Source organism: Centropristis striata, chromosome 23 (assembly GCF_030273125.1).
Source record: "Centropristis striata isolate RG_2023a ecotype Rhode Island chromosome 23, C.striata_1.0, whole genome shotgun sequence".
Lineage (NCBI taxonomy): Eukaryota > Metazoa > Chordata > Actinopteri > Perciformes > Serranidae > Centropristis > Centropristis striata.
The window spans coordinates 25,640,135-25,666,991 of record NC_081539.1 but is presented as its reverse complement, the minus strand read 5'-3'; the positions used below and the strand labels follow the sequence as shown (position 1 = coordinate 25,666,991).

Below are 26,857 nucleotides of genomic sequence, written 5' to 3'. Positions count from 1 at the left end.
AAAGTTCTGGCTGTAAACTCCATGAGGCCAGTTTCAGTTTGATGATGATATACCAAGTAAAACTGGAGACAAGCTCAAATATATTTAGTATAAAATGATAGAACTGGATGTAACCCTCTTATATGTTATATTTGCAACCTTGGTTCACATTTGCAACATTTAAAATGCTTTATTGAGCATGAAAGTGTTTTGAAAGTAAAAAAAAATTCAAAATCACATTTTATGTTCGACGAAAGAACTAAAAAAGACACAAAATGACCAAAAAAGACACAAAATGACTAAAAAAAGACACAAAAAGACACAAAATGACCAAAAACGACACAAAATGAGAAGACAAAAGGACCAAAAAAACCACAGAAGAAGACACAAAATGACTAAAAAGACACAACAAAAGACACAAAATGACCAAAAAAGACATAATATGACTAAAAAAAGACACACAATGACCAAAAAAAGACATAATATGACTAAAAAAAGACACACAATTACCAAAAAAAGACACAACATTACCAAAAAAAGACACAAAATGACCAAAAAAGACACAAAACAACTAAGAAAAGACACAACAAAGCCACAAAATGACCAAAACAGAAACGAAATAACTTACAAAGACACAAAAATGACTAAGAAAGACACAAAATGACCAAAAAAGACACACAATGACCAAAAAAAGACACAAAATGACCAAAAAAGACACAAAATAACTAAGAAAAGACACAACAAAGACACAAAATGACCAAAAAAGAAACAAAATGACCTACAAAGACACAAAATGACCAAAATTGTTACGCTAAACAATTTTTTTTAAAATTTAATAGAGTCACACTAGAATAAAAACCAGAGATGACAGGGTCACATTTATGTTGGTTTTTCTTTGTTTCTTTTTGGATTAAAATGTTGATCCAGTAAGTCAGAATAAAAAAAACAATTAGCCTATTATTAGGTCATATAGGTTGTGCTGGGAAAAAAAATACCAACATGGCATTTAAACATTTTTTAAGTGGTGTATACAGGCAGGATGAAAAGGATTAAAAATGGACAATAGCCCAAAACTCCATAGAGTTAACAGGGATATTAAACATAAGTTGCTCATCAGTCTCATGACAATATACCCATGTACCAAGCCGCTGTGATGTGTGACGGTCTCCCAGCTGTGTGACAGCTCTGTGTTGTACTGCTACAGGTTACTACTCAGCCTCTCATTGGCTGCTTCCACCAACCACAGCAAAGTAGGTCCCCGAATTTTATGAGCCGTACCATTTCTGCCTACACGGGGTTCAACAGGAAATTATAACCGCAGTATTAAGCTTCCTCAACCGTCTCAAACACATATTTTACGCTGGAACACTAACCTTACTCTCACTTGACTCCATTTGATTATTTTGACACGCATAAGCCGAGAAATGTAATTTATTAAAAACTCGGTCATATTAGTTCCACCCGCGGGATCAAGTTGACGGTTTGGCTCAAAATGGCTGGAGAGAAACATTTATGAGGATCGACGGTTTTTACTAGGTATTTACGAAAAAATGAGCCTGCTGTAGCTTGAAGGCGCTTCCTCCACATAACTGGGGATCCAGGTGAGACATGTTTAAAGTTAATCCAACATTAGCGCCCAGTCCGCCGCTGTTAAAGACAGAAAACGACGTCTAACAGGGCTCGTTTGCAATGTTATCACGGTAGCATTTCCCTGCAGCAGTGGGGAGCTGTGCCTTTGCTCTGTATTTATAGAATGAGTAACAGCTTCAAACTCAACCAACAGTCTTCATCTAGCGTGGAGGTTACTTTAAAGTGCATATGCAATAAACTGCGGAGAGACAAACGTATATGAGGTGTTGTACAGTGTGTGTGTTGCTAATGCAGAGCAGGCCTGCGGCTAACCCTGCAGCTGTGCATTGAATCAATACGTCATCAGAGTAGGATTCCCCGCAGTAAGATCCGCACACACACAGCTGAGACATGTGCAAACAAACAGTGCACTGACGAGTGTGTCCTGTCCTCAGTTGTCCTCCTCAATGTCAGCAGTGCTGGATGTGCACCTGCATGTTGTAGAGACATGAACCTCAGAGGAGGAGTCAGGTCTGCTCTGTGGTCTGGCATTATGGAGTGTAGAAGAGTGCAATTGAGTGCAATTGAATGGATCACCTAAATTTACAGTAAGCATAGTTATAATCAATATTAGCTTAAATCAAAGGGTTTTGTTGCTGTGGCTAGGGCTGGGCGATATGGACCAAAAGTTATATCCCGATATATTTATGCTGAATATCGATAAACGATGTATATCCCAATTTTTTTAATGCAAAGTGAGAGCAAATGTTCAATCAAAGTCAAAGCCAAATATGACATGTCACAAGTAGTTTTATTGAAACCGTTTAAGTGAACATAAATACTGTATAACAGGAGTACCTTTAAAAAAAAAAAAAAAAAATCAAAGCTCCATAAAGTGCACATTTAAATAATAAATATCTTAAATAAAAAAAGCCTATGAAATTTGATAGGTCAATCTTTTTCTGAAATAAATATATTTGTATGAGAAAAGAATAACGAACATTACAAAAGAACTAAATATGACAAACTCTAGTAAGGGCAGCACTTATATATAAGGAAATAAAAATGTTTTAACTATATCTATGCGATATGGTCTAATTCCATATAACATTTAAAAAACATATCGATATATCGCCCAGCCCTAGCTGTGGCTACAGAAAGTGAAAAACATGCTCAATTCAAGCAGGAATGCAAATGAGCTTGTTTAATTAATTTTACAACTAAATATATACATAATGCTTCAATGTTTAGGTGATTTGATGACATGTGCTGCAGATAATATAAGGAAATTGAGAGATGTTGCCCATTTATATTTATAGTGTGTTGGAGATGGGGCCTGTTCATTTCTATGAAAGTTGGTCAATGGCGCATGAAGTCCAAAAAGTTTGACAGCTTTGATAGCTTGAATAGAAAATAAAATAATTAAAGTGGATGTCTCTTCTAGACTTTCCAAATGTTACTGGAGTGAATGAATGCAATTCTGAGTCATTTTGTGGTGGCTGTGGCATTCCAAAAAGTTGTAGATGCTGATTTACAGATATTTCTTTCTCACTGTAAGTCTATGGGAAAAAGTCTTTTTGGGCCCAATGCCATCACCTGATGGATCTGGAAGTTTTTACTCCACCAATGCTACTATGAAACTGGCCTGAAGCCCAGCGCTCCTCTTGGAGGCTTAGTAGTTTATTGCAAGAAATGTTGCAAACTATTCAGCAGGACTGGATTTACAGGATGTTTTTCATTAATGTAAAGAAGTGCTTTGATCTTAAAGGTTTTCCTATTTATTTATCTATATATGGTATCTAAACTAAGATTTCAGAATATGTATTGTATTACCTATGTACCCTTAAAGACATGCCTTTGATACAATTACTGATAACCATATCATTAGTGATGCACCAGTCTCATGTAGCACATCTACACTGCCCTACAAAGTTTAACTGCAGTAACTACATATTTGGTCAGAATTGAGTTTTAACTAAAAATTAACTCCTTGATGTCTGTTTTATCTTGTGACAAAGTTTTAGATTTTAATTTTGCTTTATTTCAGAGAAATAATGATATAAAAACCACAAAATCCAACTCAAAACCAAGCAATAATTGCACTTATCACGGTCTGCTTTGGATATATATACGAATTTAAACATAAAAATAATAGAAATTATAAGTTTATTTGAAAGGGAAATTATTATCTAGATAGTGATGAAGTAAAAAAAAAAGTAAGATCAAATGTTATTAAGACTAAATTATAACATTTATTTATAATATTAAGTCTAAAATACACAAATCTTTGAATAGAGTTGTTTAACACTTTTAAACCCACTGATAACAAAATCAATTTGAAAATATTTATTCACTGAAAACAAAATATAGCAGGTGAAAGAAGACAACAATATTGTAGTTACTGCACTCTGTTTATCATCACTATTAGAACCTTTTACAGCAAAACCAGAGTGCAGTAACTACATTTTTGGGGTCAAAGGTCAAATAAATCATCATGATTTTTGAGCATAAAAATGACATCATTAATACATGTAGAAATAAGTGGCATATCACTTATCTACAGAAAACCAATTTGGCTGGCCAGTTTAAAAAACGTTAAAAAAACTTTAAAGCAGTTTTTCCTCAGTTTTACCCTTTGTGTAGTTACTGCAGTTAGACTTTGTAGAGCAGAACTGACTCCTAAAATCACTCATTATTAACTACACTTAGGCAATAGTTATTTACCATGATACTGTACTGTCTCGTAGTCAGTGTAAATGTAAAATGGTAACATGGAAGTTTTACAAACCTTAAGTTCAGGTATCATATTCAGAAACGGGAATATTGCACTGAAGGAGCAATGGAGCACTTGGCCAGGAAACAGTTTGATATGCATGGAAGAAACGTCTTTGTTTCTGTATGTCCTGATATATTTCTGGCACTTCTCCACAGGGAGGTCAAAGGTCAGAGGCTGCTTCAGGACAGTTTTGTTTGCTCATTGCAATGTTGCTGACTTGTTGCTTTTGTGAACCTGTGACTCCACATGAGCTACTCTACAAAGATTGACATAAACCGCATTAGTTCCGTGGTACACTTTTCAGGCCTACTGTTCCATACCAGGAAAAACTCTTTAATATTTCATATGGCTTTTTAGATTTGGAATATGGATCTAGTCTGAGCAAACAGGCTGTGTGACTGCCAGGCTGAGACAGTTCATCGTCCCTGAGGTGTTTGACCTTAGATCAGGCTGAACATTTAAATTAAACACCTCTAAGATGTTAAAAATGAGGAATATGATCCACTGTGGTTGAATGAAGATTCAGATCCGTCTTATTGGAACTGGAAATCTCTCTCACTGTGGCGGGCAGCATGTTCCACAGAGTGTTCTTGGTTTTCTTTTCCAGATACAACAATTTAATATTTTGACTATCTGCAGCAGCCCAGTTTTACTCACATAAAAAGATGCTGTAAAGGTCAGCAAACCCCACATCTTAAGTCTTTATGCAGGAAAAGTTGACTGCAAACTGTTTTATTTTCAACAACGGTTTTACTTTTCCAGTTAATACTAATTCAGAACTGGGAGATTCCCAGTACAAACACAATTTTCTTTTCTTTTTTTCTTTTTTTGCGTATTTGGGGTTCAGTGGCTTGCTGTAGGGGTTTGGTGTCAGTCTGCCGTGATTCAGTCTTGTATGTGTCAGACTCTGACAAAGGTCTGACTTGTGGGAAGGCAACATTATTAGGACCTGTAGAGAGGGAAATTACTTCACTGTTGCACCTTTTTTGTGTGTCGAAAAACTGCTGTCTCAGAAGTATTTTGTGCTGATGATGGAAAGCAGGTCACACCACACAAATCAGAAAACACTTTTTGGCATTTGGTACAACATTCACAGTCATAACAGAAACTCCCAACACCTCCTCCATACGGCCTCTTGATTGTCATCGTTAACAAGAACCACTTACTTTCCTCCAGTACATGTTTCAGTTTGATTGTGGTTGTTGTCATATGTGGGAAGTCCTGCTTTCGTAATTTGTTGGCTCACAAAAACATTATGTAAACTCCTCCAAAAAAGCTTAAAGGGCCAGTTCACAGTTTTTTTTTTATTTCTACCACCATGCTAGTTAAAAGGATCTGAATGATATATAATATCAGGTGTCTGTAGCATGATGTGAGACTGGACTCAAGTAATAGTACCTTGAAAACTAGAGTGGAAAGAAAAATTAAATTGGCAGCAGGGGGTGACTCTGCTGGTTGCAAAAAGACGTCTGATTGTATAGAAGTCTATGAGAAAATGACCCTTCTTCTTCACTTCTTACTTAATGTATTACCTCAGTAAACATTTTCCCTAATTACTTTATTGTCATTCATTAGCAGTGTTGCCAACTATTTTCAAATAACAGTAGCTGCCACGAGTTCAAAAAGTCGTCGGATTAAGTAATGTATAGCCGCGTTGCCACTAGGGGGAAATTGGCCACTGGAAAGTCAGGCCACACCCTCTCAAATATCTGCTCACTCTGCATGTTTTGACTACAAGTTAGCCCCCAGAGGGATTTAGAGACTCTGGAGGTGACGTATGGTTTTCGACCGTCACGTAATGACTTAGCGATAGTTTCGACCGTGATGTCACATATGTGACGGATTAAACACGGGAGACTCATCTGTGGCCGCCATCACTAACTGTGCACAACGTCAGCAGCTGATCATAAACAAAGCGGCATGACTAATTATGCACAGAGTCTCCGCTGATCATAAACATCATGATCGTGAATTAACCAGTATCGCTAACTGTGCACAGAGTGTCCGTGTTTGTTAAGAAGAGCCGCCGCCCCCCACTGCTCATTAAGAAGAGTAAGAAGGAGTCTCCAATAACACCAGAAAAAGTCGCTGGATTTGTCTCCAGTCGCTTTCTTGACCTCCTTTCGCTAAGGGGGTATGAAAAGCCGCAAACTATAGCAACAAAGTCGCTAAGTTGGCAGCACTGCTTTGCCAGCTTTTACAAATGGTGCGTGTTATTGTCGTGTAGAGTACTACGTCATCCATCCAATCAGTAACCAGGCTTTTTTTAGAAAAAAGTCCCAACAAAAGTCCCGACAAAAGTCCCCTCCAGATGGCTCGTATTCAAATTAGGGGCGTTTTGGCGAGTGAGACCCGCCTCATTCTGGATATTGGGTGGTAGTGGAAACAGTTCTTATGTCACTGTGCATTCGCAGTTCATTTCTATGTCTGTCTCTGTGCGGTCCAGCTTGGGAGCTCTTGTTGGTTGGGTCCCATGATGCTTTGCGGTCCATCCTTTGCAATGTTTATTCTTGTTTCTTATTATGTTTTTGTTCTGGTACAAATTCTCTGTAGTTGTCATGTTTATGTATGGTTTGTTTATATAGGTTGGTCACTGTATTTGTTTAATGTCTGTACCTTTACAGTAACTAGGGGTCGTGGTAGTGACCCCCCTTCTTGTTCCGAGCAACTTTGAATCAGGTTTGTTTGCTTTGAAAAACAGACTGCTGGTAAAAACGATTCTGCTTCTACTGTAAAAGAGCCCTGCTTGCCACAGTATTACATTCTCACCTATGACCCGATGGTCTGAAAAAGTCGCTTAATTTGTTGCTAGTTGCATTCTATAAATAAAGTCGCCAAGAGGATCTGAAAAGTCACTAAATCTAGCAAAAAAGCTGCCAACTTGGCAGCAGTTCCAAGTCTTCTTCAATACAGCCTGATGTTCATTTAGTAAATTCTGGTCCCATTTCAAGTCAAATAAGGCAGGGTACGCTTAAGGGCACGACTACCTTGTACCTTATCCTGTTTTTATAAAATGCCCCGCTCTGCTTTTAGTGGCGTCTTTCTGTTTTTCCTTGTGGATCTCACTGTGTGTCATGTTATGTAAGTTCAGGCCACTTCAGTTGAGCAGAATGGTGTAAACAGGCCATACAGTTCATTTAAGGTTTTTGCCAGAGTTCTAAAGCTTAACATATACACATTACTCAGCTTTCATTCTGGCTCCAGTTCATCTGATTAATTATATTACATTCATATTTATTGTTCTGTTCAAAGCGGATCGCTGCTCACTTGGAAAATTGGTTAGCCTACACATTTTTGTTAAGACTTTTTGCAGACTCAGAGCAGCTCTGTGCCTTATAGATGAGTCAGTGTGAGGAACACCCTTCTCTCTCTCTCTCGCTCTCTCGCTCTCTCTCTCCCTCTCTCTCTTTCTCACAAACACACACACACAAACACACAGAGCAGAGTTTGACTGACGGCCTCCTTTATCTCTCAGCTCACTGTGGGAAACAACTCACACTTTAAGGTTCATTGCATACAATGATTATGAAAGAAGAATTACGCTGTGTGATACCATTTATCACCAGAATATGAGTAAGGGGTTGGCATGCAAAGCTGGCATCCAGTGTAAACACATGCCATGTGACCGGCTGGAGAGTTTACTTTGGCCGGCGAGCTGTTCCAGTGTGGTTTCACATGTGGCTAGATGAGGAGGGTGGAAGCAGGCAGAGGAAACTTAGATGCTTGTCTAACATTTCCGCTCAATCATAACCAAGATCATGTTACCATAACACACAGAGGATTTTTATACTCGGGCGCCACTCATTGCAGACTTTGAAGTAACAGTCTAAGTAGCAGATAATAACAAAAAAAGTCGAGCGTTCACAAGTCTTGTTGGCATGAGATATAGGAGAATAGAGCCAAACATTCAGCCAGCCCTTCTGCATGGAGTGGCTCTCTGCTTGGACTCTGATTGTGTTTTTCTGAGGTAAATTTTGCTTTAAGGCTTGGCCTACTTTTTCAATTGTGACACCTCTACATTAATAAAGGCATTGCAACTGAATTAAAATGCAGCTCTTCACTAAAAACATGAATACACAGGCTTATTCAGTGATGCGTAGAAGACAGAACCCTCCTTAATGTAGCCTAAGTTTCAGAAAAAAAAACAAAGTTCTGCGACAAAATTAGGAAGTCCATCAATCTATTTAAGTCTAATTGATTAAAACCTTTTAAAGTGGTCTTTTCACATTTAAAGTACTTTTTTTTAGCTTTACCTGAATTCAAAGCAGCTGATATGTATCCCGTCTGTTAAGTGCTGCCCAAAGATGTCATGAGTGGAGAGTTGAAGAACAAGGAAAGTGCATCTCCAGTCTGAATAATGAATGGGGACCATATTGTGGATGGAAAAGGGAGGATGTGGTTCAGTAATAGTCTGCTGAACATTTCTTTCTCTGCTAAATTGTTGGTCTTGCTAGACTCTTGTTTCCAAGAAAAGTTAATGAAAATTACATGTGAAGCCTAATGACTGACTTTTACAGGATTTGTAGGCTGCAGGCAGCTAAGGCATATTATTATATTAGGCTGCCCCTCTGAGCATTAGCATAGTTCCTGGCTGTGTTCCACTTCTAGCAAACCATTTTGCTCGTCGTTGTGGGGTAACTTCATAACAGGGTTGATGAGAATAGACTGCAGCATCGGGGCTGTTTGGTCATTGGAGCTGGCTGCTTGTTTTCAGATCTGTCATTTCACTCAGTGTAATGATGCCTTTATGATACATCATAACTTTCCCCTAAAATAAAAGTTAAGTCAGACAGTCTGAGGTGCCCTTAAGGAAACCCCTTAACACCAAACTGTTCCAACGGCCAACAGCAGATAAGACTGTTGGTATTCAGACAGTTTTAAACACACACAAACACCATCTGTGCTGCATGAATAAAGGCTCTCTAAAAGGCCGCTATCATGAAAAAGGGATCTAGCGGTCTAGTCCAGCAATGAGTTATTGCAATCAGATTATTTTTCATAGTTTTCTTAAGGTATTTCGTTCTTAATGTACGGTCATGGAAAAAATATTAGACCACCCTTGTTTTCTTTTCTGTCTTATTGATTGCATTTGTTCATTTAATGCCTGGTACAACTTCATTTGTTTGGACAAATGTAATGATAACAAAAATAGCTCATAACATTTTCCATGGTTTTCTTGATAATAACCAAAATCTTTATCAAGAAAACCATGGGAAATGTCTAGATATCAGCTCTTAAATTAAACTCTTATGAGCTATTTTTGTTGTTATCATTATATCTGTACCTTTAGTTGTACCAGCCATTAAAATGAACAAGAAATTGAAGAAAACAATGACCTAATATTTTTTTCCATGGCTGTATATTTCCCAATAGTTGGGGTGTCATTTTCTCTAAAGGTCTGTTTTTTCACAACAGTGGGAGAATATTTTTCAGTTAAAAGTGACATTTCACATTATTTTGGAACATTTTCACAACAATATCAGGAACAGCTTGAGCAGATAATAAATTAATAACACCTGAAATATGAAAACTTGCTAAAGAAGTCCACTGGGGACCACAATACAACTATTAATTAACTAGATCTGGGAAAAGTAATTTTGATGCTCTCTATTGTTTTTCCATTCATTTAGCTTAGCACGAAATGGCTAAGGTGCTCCTTGAGTATTTGTTGTAAAGAGTAATGGTTACCAAAAAACCCCAAATATCAATAATGTATCAGTATAAATAAACAGCAAGCAAATCTCTATAATGAATAATAAAAAAGCGGGGGAAAAAACAAGTATTTTTGTTTTACAGATAAGTATTACCAATATTGGGAAAGAAGAGAGCAGGCTCCCAATGCTTTACATCAGGGGTGTCAAACTGATCCATGACAGAGTCGGTGTGGCTGCAGGTTTCTGTTCCAACCCTAGCACACCTGACTCAACTCATTTCATCACCAACAACTGTCTCCACTCAGTTGATTTGTTGTATCAGGTGTGTTTTTTTGCTTGGTTGGAACAAAAACCTGCAGCCGCAGCGACCCTGCCATGGATCAGTTTGACACCCCTGTAATCAGGCCATCCTCCGTTGCTGTGGGAGCAGGTTAATTTATGGTTAAATGTTTTGGCCTATATGAGAACATATACATTTATTTATGTCTACCAGCCTCAATTTCTCAATTAGCTTCAGACATTGGGGAAAATCTAAGTCATTTTGGGCCTACGCATGTTTATTCTGTCTGAGACAGGCTTGTGAATTTGAAACCCAAGCCCACGCCATGTCATTCCTCTGCGGTCCCTCTTACCCCGGCGCGGTGGGTGCAGCACGTGCACGCGAGGCAGCAGAGAGGCGTTCACTTTCATCCCCTGTCATTTGGCTGCTTCCCAAATATACGGTCTAACCCACTGCTCATTTCTCTGCTCGTCCCACCCACTGTCTCCTCAGCCCTCTCATCCCCCTGCGTATCTGTCTTGCAAACACATTTGTGTGTCTCCCTCTCTCCATCCCACAGCTATGATTTTGGCGTCAGGGTTGCTCCCACTCCCTCCCAGCCCTGGATCATGTTACCCTGCCATTACTCAGTCGTTCCCCCTGCGAGGGTGCTCCATGTCAGGCGTAGCGGAGCCTGCCTGCCTGCTCACTGCCTGCCTCTCCGGACCTGCGGACTAGCTCAGTTCAACCACAGACGCCCCTGGTCAGTGGATGCTCTCCAGCTATGGCACAGACTCTGTGGAAAATGATGCTGTGGAACGAGCGGCGGGGAGCCGGTTAAGCTGCACTTTTCGAGCTGTGTTTTCAATTTCATGTGGGGTGAAGGAAACTCCTGCTTTCATCTGACTGCAGGACAAATTACTTGCATTAGAAACCTTTTTGTTGTTGTTTTGTCCCGGACACCCACAGTATTTACTGGCAGGGTTGTGAGCAGCACAACAAGCCCAGCCCTGCCATGCGTCACAAGTCCTCTGCTGATTTGTGGACCTCATCGTTTTATGGTTATGTAATGTCGGTTCCCTTGACGAGTAAAACCTCTTGTTAAACCCCACGCCGCCCTATTCCCATAAAAGTGAGTGATGCAGGCAGTGGTGCGAGGGCCTTTGCTGTCCCGTTAAGGCTGGTCTGTCTTCTACAGTACATGCCATGTACAGGTGGCTTAGCCAAAGCATGACACTGCAGAAATTTCACTGACTTGGCTTTATTGCTTGATTAATGCACGCTGAGTAAAACTACTAAATCTACTGAGGAATTGTGGGATCCTATAGGTGTAATTTATGAGAGTCAGCGAGGCAAGGTGTATACCTGTGTCTCTGCCCATGTCCTTTCATAGGGTGTCAACTTTTATAGAAGCTACAGCAACCTCCTCCTATTAAGCCTGTTGTGCACTCTAGTGGAGCCATAACTCCCTCTCTGCCCCTGCCAAGCGTTCAGTTCCTCAGTAATTTATTTAGGTCCGACATATGGCTGTCCTGCGCGATGCAACGGTAACATATCGCAGCACAGGAAGGCCCCGCTCAAGCTGGGCTAATCCTTTCTAATTGAAAGGGAGGCAGCGTTTTGGGCCAGTGGCTTGTATGTCGCTCATCTCTCTGCTTGTTTTACAGTAATGAGACATCTGGGGCTGGATGGCAGAGCTGTTTGTAGAGGGAGAAACGGCTCCGGAGCCTGAGGGCCTGTAGGGCTGTCACAGACAAAACAGCAGAGCTGACTGCATGTTTACTCCTGTCTGTATGTGGATATTTTATTCCGCCCTTACACTGTCTCGGCACAGTCTCATTTGCCATGCTAATGTTAGATTCGATTTATTTCATTGGGAAGAATAATACATTTAGGCCAAGGGTATGGCTATTTAAGGGTAAGAGAGGATATCTCTTTGCCCAGAAGAGTCTACTTTTATTAGTCTCACATTCCTTCCTTCCCCACTATTAGTCCATAGTGTTTTTTCTGGGTATAACATTTGTAGCTGACAGTGTAATTATAGAGAGACTGTAGCCCTTTTGAACTATTATTACTACACATAGAAGTTCTGCTTCAGTTTTCACAATTGTAAGGATTGGTTGAACTTTTGTTTAGTCTTAATTGGTGTGTCGGTGTGAAACGTACTGGTAGTGTTTATGAAAATAGAGTCGTTTGAATACAACTAGATGCTCATGAATGCCTGAGCACACTAAACAAAAGCCTTGTAAGTACAGCGTGCACTCATACACCAGGCAGTGGGAAGAGTTCACAGCACAGGCTCATGGCAGCAGTCTGTAAATAATATGTAGTAATATAATGAGCAAGCATAAGTGTCTGAATCACTTGAACATGATATTAAACAGTCTTTACCCTGCCAGCTCCCTGGTACAAAGTCCAGGTAATGGGGGACTGCTTCTAATTCTGACATAACATTGGTGGGTCAGATGGCCAAATACACACTCAAGTCCAGTGACTGCTTCTTAAAAAATAATTATGTTGTGCTGTGGTTAAGGAATGGTTGGGTTTGGACACAGAAAAACCTTCAGACTATTGGACTAATTGGACATTGGAACAATGTTATGGCACCATGTAATGTAATTGTGCCCATGTGTGAAACGAGCCCGTCACTGTCAAGAGAATTACCACCAAGCGAGTGGGCTTATAGAAGATGTTTCTATCATGGGAAACTGCTAGCCTGGCTAACCAGACTATATCACAAATGAGATATAGTCTGGAGACCACCTATTCCTTTTTCCGTAGAGGAGGCATGGTTTACGATCACCAAGAGCCGTTTATTGGGCGCCACAAATGTCTATCATAAGCGTCTGTATGTAGCTCTTAGCCAACCCCATTAGCTTAGCCACTAACGGGGCTAGCTGATAGATTAGTCTTTTGCCAAATCCTGTTGGAAGCAAGGCTAAAACATCCTTTTTGGTGGTGATAAAGGAGTGTAAAGCCAGACGTTCTTCTTTTATAATATTTCTAAACTATCTAGAACACTGTCTACAGCTAGATCCAAAGAGTGTTTGGCGTCTCAAACTACAAGCTTCCGTCTGTCCAATAGTACGCATCATCGTCTTGCCGTCCCTCCCTGTTCTGTGATTGCGTACAAAAAGCAGGGCTAAGAATCGGCCATGGACACCATGCTGCCTTGAAGTTCGAAACGAAATCGAGGGTGCAAGGCAGCATCGGTATACCCAGGCTAGGAAACTGACACAGACAATCTCCTGATGTGTGCTAAATGTGTATAAGGCCAACTCTGGATAATGTTCAACCAGATTCTACAGCTTAAACTATCAAAATACTTCGTCTAGATGGATATGTTTGAACTCTGTGTTGTGCCCCCCAACAACTACTGTATAGTACAGGGATGGGCAACTTAAATGCTGGAGGGGGCCACAATTTTTCATGGACACTACCACAGGGCCACATATAGGACCGTGCACTTAACCAGATATGATGAAACTCCAATTTTAAATATGTTTACAGTTGAGAAACTTAACGTATTTCATGCACAAATGCATGTATAACAGTATGAATAGGAATACAAAAGGTTTGAAGCAAATAAAAAAAACACTGTGATTCCTTTTTTTTTCAGTGCAAGAACAGCAGACCAACATTAATCCCAAGAAGTAATTTTGTGCATTTTTACACTGCACTTTTAAGATTTCATGCTCAAATGCATGTAGTTGTACTGAGGGCCACTTCAAGTGAGGATGCGGGCCGTATGCGGCTCCAGTTGCCCATTGCTGGTATAGTAGGTTAACTAACCTGGAGCGGGGTAGAAAATATGTGTATGTAAATGTGTAATACTTTGGCTGATATGAGTGCTGTGGTGCGACCCCACCAGTCAGTTCTGTACAGTACCACAGCAACACGTGTTTGTATTTATGGCTGCACCCTGACACAGTTATAGTCCTCAGGTAGATGTTTTAACTGGGGTGGTCCTGGCTCAACACAGTGCTTGAGTTGTATAAACTCTAAAGGCAGTGGCATTAAGTACATAGTGACTTTTCTTAGCTTCGAGCTTGTACTTCCACCTTGTTTATGTGCCCAAAGCTACAAGCAGCGTACTGGCCTTGTATTGCCATTTTCACACAGCACCGGTGACCTGGCAGTGCATTAAGGCAGGTCTGCAGCAACACTCCAGATCCAGTTGGACACGCTAAGCCCTCTACAGCTCACCAGAGACCTCTAAATTACTGCTTTTCATGAGCAGAAAAGCACCTCACATGTTTGAGGAGAGATTTTTCTGTTTGCCGTTATGTTTCTCTCTGCCTCAGCGGCAGCTACAGTACACACACACACACACACAGAAATGGTTTGTACATCTGATATCTTTACTCGTGCGAGGAAAATCTCTCACGTATACTCACGTGTGCGCGCCACGCCAGTATTACTTCATGTTTTATCCTACTCAGGAAAATATACGCTCACACTGAGAGAAGTATGAAACTGACTAACCCTGGCAAAGATACTTGAGAGGCTTAAGGTTAATACTAAACTGCTGTAATCCATTATTTGGTTGGTTTGAGAGCAGAGATAGCAATGGTTCAGCATGTACCTGTCACTACTAAATGATTGCTTATTTCCTGCCAGAGGGGGGAGGGTTGGGGGGGGGGGGGGGGGGGGGGTGGTGGAGTAATAGCAAGCAGCTGCCTCAGCTGGACCTTACCTTTCCTTTCTGTCAGCCTGCTGTTCTCTCCAGCTAGCCTGCATGCCAAAACACCTACATGTGCTCAAGTTGTGCACTGCCTGTTCAAGAGACCAACTGCTGTAGGTGGTGTGTAATCAGATGAAGTACAAGAAAAGGCTTGATCCACCTTGATGAGTGATAACTTCCTGTGAGGCAGCGTTGGAGTGAGCAAATGAAAAGCATCATTGTTTGTCCGGCCAGTTCACTCAGCGCCTCCTGCTTATGACAATCCGTTTTTATTCTTTCTACTGTGGCTTTCCTTTGTGATTAGCTAAATGCTCCATCGATCCGCCAAGTTGAGGCACCCGGAGCGAGGGAGCCATATTTATCACACGGCGAGAAGAGCATGCAGGATGTTGCACCGGCTGTCCCTCTTTCATTGGAAAACGATAAACATAAATCTGTGAAATGCGTCCGCGTGATATAAGTCTACGGCGGACTGGGGAGGGGGAGGAGGAGGTAAAAAGGCCTGATCTGCTCCGCTTTCCTCGGGCAGTAGAAGCAGAAAGCCGGAGCTCTATGGGGTTTTGCTGACATTTGAGGAAAAAAAAGCCCACCTTCAGCAAAGGCAGGCTTGCAAATCAGTGTCACAAGTGCAGGATTGTTGCTTTAAAATGGGAGCGAGGATGTGAGGGCTTCTGAGGAGCCCCCTCAGCAATGCAGAGGAACTGTGGATAGGGCAAGGCTTCTCCCTGTGAATCACAGCTAATTAACGAAGTAATTAAGATCAGAATCTCCGCTCAGAGAAGGACTCTAAATTGTCTATACATTCAAATAGGCCATCAAAAGGAAATCCCTTCCATTCAGGAAAGGGGTAAATTAAAGCGTTCAGACCCTTTCCTCTCTATTATCCTCGCCGTGTGTCACACAAGGGACATCTGTTGAAAAGAGCAAGCCAGTGTTACGGTGAGTTAAAGCCCTCTCTGCTCCATCAGAAGCACTGTTCATAATGCATTCGCTATACATATTTCAGCTTGAGTGAATTTATTTCAATAAATAATGTCACTCCAAGGACACGCTTCGATCTTTCCACGGCGGCCACGCCGACTGTAAGCCACACCATATTGTTATCTCATCCCTCTTGTGGCAAATGATAGATTAACAAACAGTTTATAAACAGGGCAGCGAGCATTTCCACTGTTTTATCATCAGTACACACTGCCAGAACAACCTCTCTTTATGATGGATGTATTTTCCAGGTTTATTCTGCTGCTACCAGCTGAAAGGATATCTATGGGTATGGCCATAATGTTAGGGCTTACAGGGAATTTCATATAGTGGGCGCACAGTAGATGGGATTTATGGCTGGGATTAAGTCCACTGGGCTTTTTCTGGTAGGCAGTATTTAGATGGTGCTGTCATCTAGCGTGTTGGCTTTTTAAATGCTGCATCTTTTCTCTGAACTGCTTCCTAGGACTTGTGGGGGGGAGTGCTATAGCACTCTCTCATGTCATGTAAACAGCCAGTCAGTGGTTGATTTCTACACAGTAGACACCACAGTTTGTCTTCAGTTACTACTTTTTCTTAGGGGTGGGCCCAGCTGCCCGCTGAGCAGCTGGTCACTCTGATTCCACCATGCGATGCAGCCACTAGAGCTCTTGTGGCTGTTCTTCTGAAGTTACTAGTTAAATACCAATTCAATTGAACCCAAAAAACCTCAGCCATGTTTGAAATATCTATATCCGATAGCCCAACCCTAAAAAACAAGTCTAAAAAGATAAGCAATTAGTAACACTTTATATTAAGAAACACATATTTAGCATTAATTAGTTGCTTATTAGCATGCAAATAAGTAACATATTGGCTCTTAATTAGTCATTATTAAGTAGTTATTAATGCCTTATTCTGCATGGCCTTATTATACAACCAGTAAGACATTAACTGATCTTAATATCTACAATATACTATCTATCTATAATAAATTATCTTAATATGCTTTACTTTGTATGGACAAGTCTCTATACAGCATGATAAGGCATATTAAGATCATAACTCGTATACAACAACTTCCTTACTTACTACTAATAAGCAATAATTCTGAGGTTATTGAGGGAAAACTCTTAGTTAATGTCTTACTAGTTGTATAATAAAGCCATCCAGAATAAGGCATTAATAACTACTTAATAATGACTAATTAAGAGCCAATATGTTGCTTATTTGCATGCTAATAAGAAACTAATTAATGTTGAATATGTGTTCCCTAACATAAAGTGTTGCCAAACAATTTAATAAAATATTAATACTACAACATTAATAAATGCTATACTTAAACTATCCATGGTTAAGGGACATTAAAGTTCAGGTTTATTTCTTCATAACTATATCATAATCAATAATTCTTAGGTTAAGCAGGGGTAGGGGGGTCACATTAGCTGGGGAAAAGTAGTTGAAACACTGGATATTTATGGTCCCTGTGGGTTAATTATAACTTTGGTGATGATGTCATTAGACTTTATTTTCATTGAATTGAACCGTTTTCCTCAATTTACCTTTACGTATACATAGATGTTACCAGGCCATTGCTGGATGCAAACTACCACAGAAATGGCTAAAATTGAAGCAGCTGAGTAAAGAAACAAGAGTTCAGATTTATACATTAAGGAAAGAAGGATACACAAAGTCTAAGCAATAAAACCCCAAAGACCTGATAACTATAGTAAAATGTGTTCTAATAAGTGACTCTTTATATAATAATCATGTTTGTTTTGTTAGTATGGCAATGAAACTATGATCTTTTTTTGTCCAAATTTGATCTTGCTTCCAAACTTTTGGCCTGTAGTGTGTATATATATATATATCATATATCATAATCTTACATTATGTTTACATGCACACAACAGGGTTTCCCACAGGAAATTGGTTAGTGGAGGTGGAATCTAATTTGAGCCTGGTGTTGTGGCAGGTATGCAGTTTGTCTCTACCCCCCCCCCCCCCCCCCCCCCCCCCCCCCTTCTGCTTTGATTAATTACTGCAAAGAAAATGACTGAATGAATCGATCAGTCTGTCAAATTCTGATCTATCTCATCTCATTATCAATTAGTTGATGGCAATTTAAGCAATTGCCTCAGTCTTTGCTGTATTATATAGTTCCAAATGGAACTTAATAAGCTCCATATTATATTTCATAATTATGTAAGAATACAGTCCAAAACCTCTAGTAACCTGGGTGCTGTAAATATGTGTATATCTCTTGGTTAGGAGAAGGCCATGGCTTGGTTCTGTTCACTGTAGCTCCCTAGTCTGGCTCTAGACTGAAGTTTGAAGTTTGAAGTTTTTATTTTGCACAAATAAGACAAAAGACAAGGATAAAGAGATAACAACAAAAGGAAGGTGCAAGGTAGCGGCAAGAAGCCCAAAAGGGCTGATACAGGGCCTCTACCTATATTAAAATTCACAAGTTAAATTAAAACAAGTAACTATCACATAGAAAAAAAAAAATAATGACACATAAAAATGACGCAAAATTATAATAATATTAAAAGCAAAATAAAACAAAAGTGTGTGTGTGTGCACTACTCTTGTCCTGTGTATATGCATTTGTGTGTGTAAAACTCCCTTTCCCCAGCTGGGTCACAGGACAGCGCAGCTATAGCCCTCTTACAGTCGGACTTACGGTTTGATAAGTGTTCTCTGCTCAGGGTACAAAGCAAACCCCTGTTTCCTGAGCTGTCTTGTGCAATTTGTGCTGAGCTCAGTGTAGCGCCAGAACATTTCCAGTTATGTTTCAGCTCGGTCTATAGACTCTGCTGAAAGACACACCAGGTCGAGACAGTGAGGGGGAGATTTCAAGCGAAGTGTATGTTGAGTTTAGAGGCCACCACCTTTTTTTTTTTCCTATGCTTTTCTTGTCTCACATTTAAACCCTGGCTCCTCACACATCACTTTTCTGAACACTCATGTAGGTAGAGATCAGGCTCACCAAGCCAAAAGGTGTTACTTTGAAGAGAAGTGAAACAGTTTCTTTTCAAGTTGTTAAAAGTCTCTGTTAAACGGCTAAATTTAACACTTGTAAAAGTCGAGTATACCTATAAATTCCAACAGGCTTCCTTTCAGGTTACAGTTGAAATTCGTCACATAACCCAAATCACTTCCTCTTCTCTTTCCTCTCAGGCAGGAAGGGGTTACTCTCCATGTTTCCTGTCCAATTCCCAGAGCTCCGGCTACGTTCTGATTGCTTTCTTGATGTTAAACATTCCCAGGCTCCTATAACCTTCTAGCTTGCCTCCGCCGTCCAAGAGCCGTCCCAGGTGAACGAGTGGGCGAACCTCCTGTTTTTAAGGATAAAATCTCAACAATTTTTTTTTCTCACAGGGGGTGGGAGATGCAGGGACTGGAGGGGCAGGGAGCGGTGCGATGGGAAAGCATTCTTTCTTTGCATTCCGTTTAGTTGGTGTAAGGCTGTGGGAAAGTATATTTTCCCAACCATGGTTTGAATCAGACAGCGTTTCTCGTGAAATACGGCCATATTTGAGCTGAAGATTTGATTGTGAAAAAGCAGGGCAAAGACCCATTTAAAGGTGACGGAATAAATAAATGTGAGTCAGTCAGATTTGGGAACATGCTTCTCCGAGGTTAACACATCGAGGTTAACACGTGCTTCCCTTTCAAACGTCATCCCTTTATTTTTTCTTCCACGACTCCTTCCCACTCACTTCCTTCCCTCCCGAGACACCTGATCGACGGCTGAGTTATGTTATCTCGTCTGAGTCAGCGGAGCCTTCACATCAGTCATAAAACAAACGGGATCCAGATTGAACTAACATGCCTGCGTGGAGGCTGCGGTGTGGATATGACCCAGGAGCAGAGCTGGGCCAAGCCGGACTATATTTAGCCCAGCGTTGCTCAGGCTAATTGCCCTCCCAGGCCTAATCATTTCCAGGCTCTGCAGCTCACAAACGACTGGAGGGGAGGCCAAACACCCACTAACCTCATGTTAAAGAGATGTCGGCATCAATGGGGCTGTCAGAGCGCTCCACAGACAAGACAAATTAGCACAATATCCTTCCTCCTCGTATGCTATTAGATGTTCTATAAGCGGATTGGATTGGAGAGTTCAGTACTGCTGTCTGCTCTAGTGTATTAATTGAATATGTTTTCCTGTTACTGCATCAGTAATGTGAAGAGTCTTGGCAGAATCCTCTCAAGGCGACATTGGGAGGTTGTCTTCAGTTCATCCCTGCTTTTGAGGCCTGCTCGAGCAATCCCTTGTGAAAGATAAATCCCTCCACTGCTGCCTCCTACAGCCAGCTTAGCTGCTCTATGTGGGCCCAACCTGGGCTGAAAAAGAGAAATGCACCAGTGCCTCCGCCCCGCTAAACTCGCCGTAGCTGTGATGTGGCGTTGGTGGAAAAGTTTACCTTGTGGTGTTTTCTTCTCACCACCCCCCTGCGCGGGTTCCTGTCCGTGTCGAGTTGCCCTGTTTCCTGTGTGGTTCCTGTCCCCGAGACTTGCCCAGGTTAAACAGCGGGCACATAGCGGCCCGGGTCAGGGGGTGACGGCTTTGTGGTTGGTTGGGTGGACAGGTTGGGTTCCCTCGCTGCCTGATAATCAACCCCAAGCTTCCTTTTTAGGCTAGGTCCCAAACACATGCTGGGATTTTTTTTCCCCATGGTCTTTTGGAAATTCACACCTGTAATGAGACCAGATGGACTAGCAGTGATAAAAATAATAATTATATCTACTGACAAAGGAAAAATCTGATTGAAGCGGACTCTTATGGGATGACCGTGCCCCCATCTACGGCTCAAAATAGGTTAGACCAGTGGTTCTCAACCTTTTTTCAGTGATGTACCCCCTGTGAAATATTTTTTCAGCCAAGTACCCCCTAACCAGGGCAAAGCATTTTTGGTTGAAAAAAAGACTTAAAAACAGAGCGCTGTGCCATCAGTGTCTGATTTATTAAACTTTGGAGCTGATAAACATACAAAATTCAAACATTTGAAAAAAAAACCTATTTCAAACATTGTAAATGTTAATAATCCATGACTAAATTTATTGCAAATATTTCTCATCACTAAAATGTAGTGATTCAAACTAATGTAGTAAAAACAGTGAGCATATAACCATTAAAAACTATAACTGCTACGCTTCAACCACGACTCCATCTTTGAGTTTTCAAGTGATTGACAGGTGATGCCAGGTGGCATATGACAGGTTGGGTCCAACCATCCTGGTATGGGGGACACTCTGGGTTTTTAGGATCATGAAATTGAATAGCCTACAGAATATAAAATTAATTTTATGAACTTATACTTATATTTTCCTAAAATATTTATTAAATGATTATTTTTAAAGGAATTTTGCATGGATGCTACTTTTTAAATGTATATTTTAAAATCTCACGTCACCCTGGAGCGCCTTCACGTAAGACCATTTGAGAACCACTGGGTTAGATGATCACATGGTCTGCATTGAGGAGTTTGAAGCTTCTTAATTTTATTCATCACATTGACATTCAAATTCCTGATCAATATTCAGAGGCTGCACATCTTTTTTTTGTACTTCTATTCATTCAGCTTGAACCTGGTTACACCCACAATTCATTCAGACAATATTATTGTTTGATTATGATAATAAACGATCAGAGATATACTGGAGATATATCGCAAACAGCATATGTGTTTGCTGCAATATGCACCGATATGGACATTTTTTTTCTCTCATTTAATAAAAAAAATCCCTTTTTTCACTTTGAGGATCTTGTTTAATATATATTACTTTCTTTTTTGGTTGATGACATGACAAAATATGAAAAAAAAACTTCAAAAAAAGGTTTAAATATAAAATAATATCCGTAAAGCCTTATCACATTGAATACAAGTGGCTCACAGCAGTTTCATTCACCTGCTGTCATTTCTGAGTCATGCAATATAATTTCTTATACCTTAGGGGTGTGCCATATCGTATTGTTCACGATTATACCGGTGTATTTTTTAATGGGTAAAAAAAATGCATATCATGATATTGGCAACATTCCAACTTCTTGAAGTAGTGGCATAAGGATTTCCCATTAAATACCAAGACCATGGTGACTGCTACAGTCTCATGTGCTGCACGCCCATGTGTGAGAGGCACCAAATTTGGGCTTTTATGAAAAAAAATTATCCAGGGGGGCGTGCCTCCGGCCCCCCTAGCCAGCTATTTTTCAACACTGTCTGAATGCCCTGTTGACTGTTAAAAATGGTATGTGCTCACATTTAGCTCTCACATTGTACTATCAAATGTAAAAAATGTTCTCCCTAGACACCCATAGATGGTTATTTTTATTATTTGCTAATACTCAAGAGTCAAGAGTACATTTTTTGTATTTGGCAACTGTTGAGATTTGCAATTAACACTACATTTAGATTTATGATTGATTTTTATTTTGTTGTATGATTTTTTTATCGGGCTACACGTTGGTGTAGTGGTTGGCACTCTCGCTAGAGGGTCGCCGGTTTGCCTCCCACAGTCCAAAAACATGCACTTAGGTTTGATTGGTGACTAAATTGCCCGTAGGTGTGAATGAGAGTGTGATTGTCTGTGTCTATATGTCAGCCCTGTGATAATCTGGTGACCTGTCCAGCGTGTATCCTGCCTTTCTTCCAATGACAGCTGGGATTGGCTCCAGCGGATAATCGGTTAACGATAATGGATGGATGTATGATTTTTATTTATTTATACAGACTAAAAATTTATATTTTCTATATATTTTTCAGTATTTTTTTATATTTTCAAGAATATCATTATCGCAAAAACATTCTGAAATATCGTGATAATCTTTTAGGGCCATATCGCCCACCCCTATTATAGCCTACAGAATTGGGTGGAGGAGTAGTCCATTGCCGTGTTTAGCATTTCCAAGTATCTCATTCCTAACACATGGACAAGCCCACCTTTTCTGTATGAATACCGTCTCTGATAATGAGTGCAGCAAAGTTGAGAACAATGTGGATCATGCCAAAGAGATTTAGTTGTGATGATGCCGGGCTTGCTGGGATTATCTGGATGTATGTGATTGTTTGGTTCTTCAGGCTACAAAGAATAACTGTGCATCAGTGCTCTTTGTTGGTCTAATCCACAGGGAGAACTGATTAAGGAGTTTTTTCTTAAATCCGAAACGAGTTATATGAAATTTTCCAGAAGTGAGGCCACCTCAGATTAGAGTTCCAACCGTCAGCAGCCTCGGTGGTATGAGGACAGCTCTATCATGTCAAACAGCAGCGTTGTTGAATAGACTCTAATTAGGCTCCACATAGAGAAGCTATCACAGAGGTTGAAATCTAAGCCTAAAACATTTACCTTCATGTCTTGCAGGTTGTGGGGTGTTCAGTCAAAAGGTGAGCTGGGAGCCAGAGGCAGAGAAGGAGAGAGAAAGAATAAGTGAAGTGTGTTTGTCAGCTTTTTAAACCCTGAAATTGATTCTTCTTCTGCGCTCTTTATTCTAATGACAAGCTAATCCCCCTCTCCTGTTTCCCTCTGTTATAAATAGAGCCTCTTATTTCCCCGCTTCGCCGTACGCTGCTTCTGAAAATTAGCACTCATGATGAGTCTGCGCTCTCTGCAATCAATTTGCCACACTAAGTCCCTCCAAAAAGGTTACCTGTGGCAACTGAGCCCCGGTCACGTAACTTTGAATTCGCCTCTCCTGCCAATTTTTATTCAGCCAGTTAAGTAAATGGCTCTGTCTGGGGAGTCAGCTGAATGAAATGTCAAAATATTGATGTGGAATAGTTATGTGATTTCAGGGCGTTTGTCACTGTGGGAGGAGGGCGCTTGCTGCAGGTGGTGCACGGGGATAAGGGGGCGTGTCGGCCCCGGGGCTACTTTAATGATATTAGTAGAGATCTGCTTATTTATGAGGCTGTAAGTTATTCATGCTCAGCACCGGCTATCCATCACAGCGCTGCTGGCTTATTGGAGCCTGCAACATTCACAGAGCTGCTACCAGAGCATCTGATATTCACACTTTGTTCATTCACTACTTAAAATATATACAGTAGTCATTTGGATCATAATGTGGGGTTAAAGTGCTGATGATTAGCCTGCCACTTCTCCTTTTGACCAAGTGCCGCAATACAAAATAAATGTTATTATTACTTCCCTCGCCGTACCTTTCACATCCTCAGTATCTGACTGTAGAGGAACCCTCTGCTGTTTCTGCTGATTTCACCTCCCACCTGCCTCCTCCTCTTGCAGGTTCAGTGTGCTTTAAACCATCTAGTTTGTAAAACGTATCTGACCATGTCTAAATGTGAAAGTGTTTATAGCTGTTCTAAATGTCCAAAGTTGAATGTCACAGCCTCCCCCACAGACTCCATCACCCACCTCTCTCCCAAACATTCCTGTCAAGTTTTGGATTTGAAAATAAGGGAAATTTTCCGGCGCCCGTTGCGAGCAGTCCCACCACCCCAACCAAGCTCCAGTATCCCTTACATTTTAAGACAGGTGTAGAAGAACGCTAAAATCACCACTTGTCAACCACTTAAAAAATACATTTGGCTTTATGCACAGCTGCACTACTTCCTGAACTTCAGCCAGCTCCTTTGTTTCCTGTCTGCCATTATTGGACAAACTGATTCATCCAGGTGTGTCTGACCTCAATAATCAGACACACCTGGATTAATCAGTTTGTCAGAACCCAATGGGTGACGCCACGGTGACTACGTCCATTATTTTTTTTTTTTTTTTGGGGCATTTTATAGCTTTACTCATAAAGAGATATTCATAGGGAAAATGCTCCGAGCCGGATTCGTACCTGGGCCGTCATTTATATGCTCCATGTTCATTATTTATACAGTCTATGGTTGTCACTCATCTGACGTCACACACTAACCTCGCGACAGCTGCCACCTACAGTACCTGTAGTAGCTACTGCTGGTGGCAGTTATCGCAGGTGACAGTATACTCTGAAGATGTCATTATTTTTAATATTCAAATTAGATCAGCCTTTTATTATTATTTGCAAGGTCCACTGCATATTCCACAATCTGCTTGTGGTTGTTATCTGTAGGGATGTTTCAAACCTGATGGAATTGAAGTTGAAATCAAAACTGAAAAAAACTTTCAGAAAACAGTTAAAATTGAGCATAATTTAATCTACAAAGTCAAACATTTTCCAATAAAAATAAACGAGTATAGTAGTTAATTAACATAATAGTGAATTACATTTTCAATAAATAAACCATATTTTAAACGTCCCCAGTGCGCTGCAGTGGACTCCTTTAAATGTTAAAAAACAAAACTTTGTATTATAATTTAATTTAATTACGTTATTCAATTTTAATCATTTTTTCTGCATTTGTCTGCTTTATTAGAGGGAAAGGCATGCAGCAAAGGGACCTAGGGTCTGATTCAAGTCCCCGGCCCGAAAAGTACTCAGCCTTAGTGGTATGCACTCACTAAGTAAACCACTAGGGCGCCCCAAGTTGAATTGTATTTTAAAGGTCACAATTCAAGTTTAAGACACTTTAAGCTAACATAAGGGTGTTTCCACTACATACCAATACCCGGAATGAGGCAGTCTCACTCGCCGAAACGCCCCTAAATTGAATATGAGCCGTCTTTTGTCTGGAATTTTTTAGTCCCTGTAGAAGAGCAGGGCCTTTTTTCTCCCCTGAAAAAAGCCTGGTTGCTGATTGGATAGAACGCTAAGCAGTATGTGATGTAGTACTCAATGCCACAACAACAAACGCCATTTGTAAAAGCCGGCGAAGCAGTGTTGCCAACTTAGCGACTTTGTTGCTATATTTGGCGACTTTTCAGACGCCCTTAGCGACTATTTTTCCAAAAAAAGTGACTAGCGACAAATCCAGCCACTTTTTCTGGTGATTCTGGTGTAATCTTCTTAACAAGCCTTAGCAATCTCTGTTTGTTTACAACAAGCACCGGACACTCTGTGCACAGTTAGCGATGCCGGTTAATTCACAATCACTATGTTTATGATCAGCGGAGAAGCTGTGCATAATTAGCCATGCTGCTTTGTTTATGATCAGCTGCTGACGTTGTGCACAGTTCGCGACGGCGGCCACAGTTGCGTCTCCCGTGTTTATTCCGTTGAGTATGTGATCACGGATCACTGTCAAACTGTTGCTAAGCGATTACGCCATGATCGAAAACCATACGTCACGTAAATCTCTCTTCCTCCTTTTTGTAATGGACACACGCTGAGTTAGCGGTCATTTGAGAGGGCGTGGCCTGAGACTTTCCCGGTGGCCACTCTTCCCCCTAAAGAAAACACGGCTATTGGGGACATATGCAGACATTGGGTTGATATTTGGTGAAACCCCAGCAGGGACTCAGAAGAGTCCTGGTTTGGCATCACTTAAACCATTAGTCTCTCTTTTCCTTTAAAAAAAAAAAAAAAAAAAGAAGATATTTAGAGTTAAAGGGGGAGAGAGAGGGGAAGATGCGGCTCCAAACCGGGGCCCTCCTGCTTGCGAAGACAAAGCATCTGTGTTTCTGCACTCTACCACGTGTGCCACCGGGGATGCCCCAACCATTAGTGTCTTTATTTTTGAGTTGGATTCATTGATGAATCATTCCTTCTGCTAGCCTGTTTTGTCGATAGCATTGGAGAAAAGATGTGCTTTAACATACATGCTAAACAGCTAGCTAGACAGTGAGCTTGTTTCAATCTATGGCAACTTATGAATTAGTTATTTTTGAGTACTCACAAAACTTAAAGACCCACAACTGTATGCAACTCAGTTGTTATACAAAGAAAAATGACCCAAATCATTAGGCTGTTTTCGTCAATATAAATTAAGTTTTATTCACTTTTTTTATACATGACTTACTGTCCCGGCCTGTGAAAAGACCTCACATGTTTTTACCAGCAAGGTCCTGCAGTGACATATCTGCCATGACAGGCTGAGGACAAAAAGTAGCACCTTTTGACCTTCTAAACTCTCCCTGTGAAAAGT

The 26,857-nt window shown here is 40.6% G+C and overlaps 1 protein-coding gene across 1 annotated transcript in view; it reads left to right on the top strand.

Annotated features, from left to right (window-relative positions):
* The first annotated feature begins 1,461 nt into the window (after nt 1-1,461).
* The window catches only part of znf438 (zinc finger protein 438), a 61,430-nt gene continuing 36,034 nt past the window's right edge, over nt 1,462-26,857 (top strand). Inside the window, exon 1 of the mRNA XM_059326870.1 lies at nt 1,462-1,580. The gene's annotated coding sequence lies outside the window, so the exon portion shown is untranslated. The remainder of the gene's footprint in view (nt 1,581-26,857) is intronic.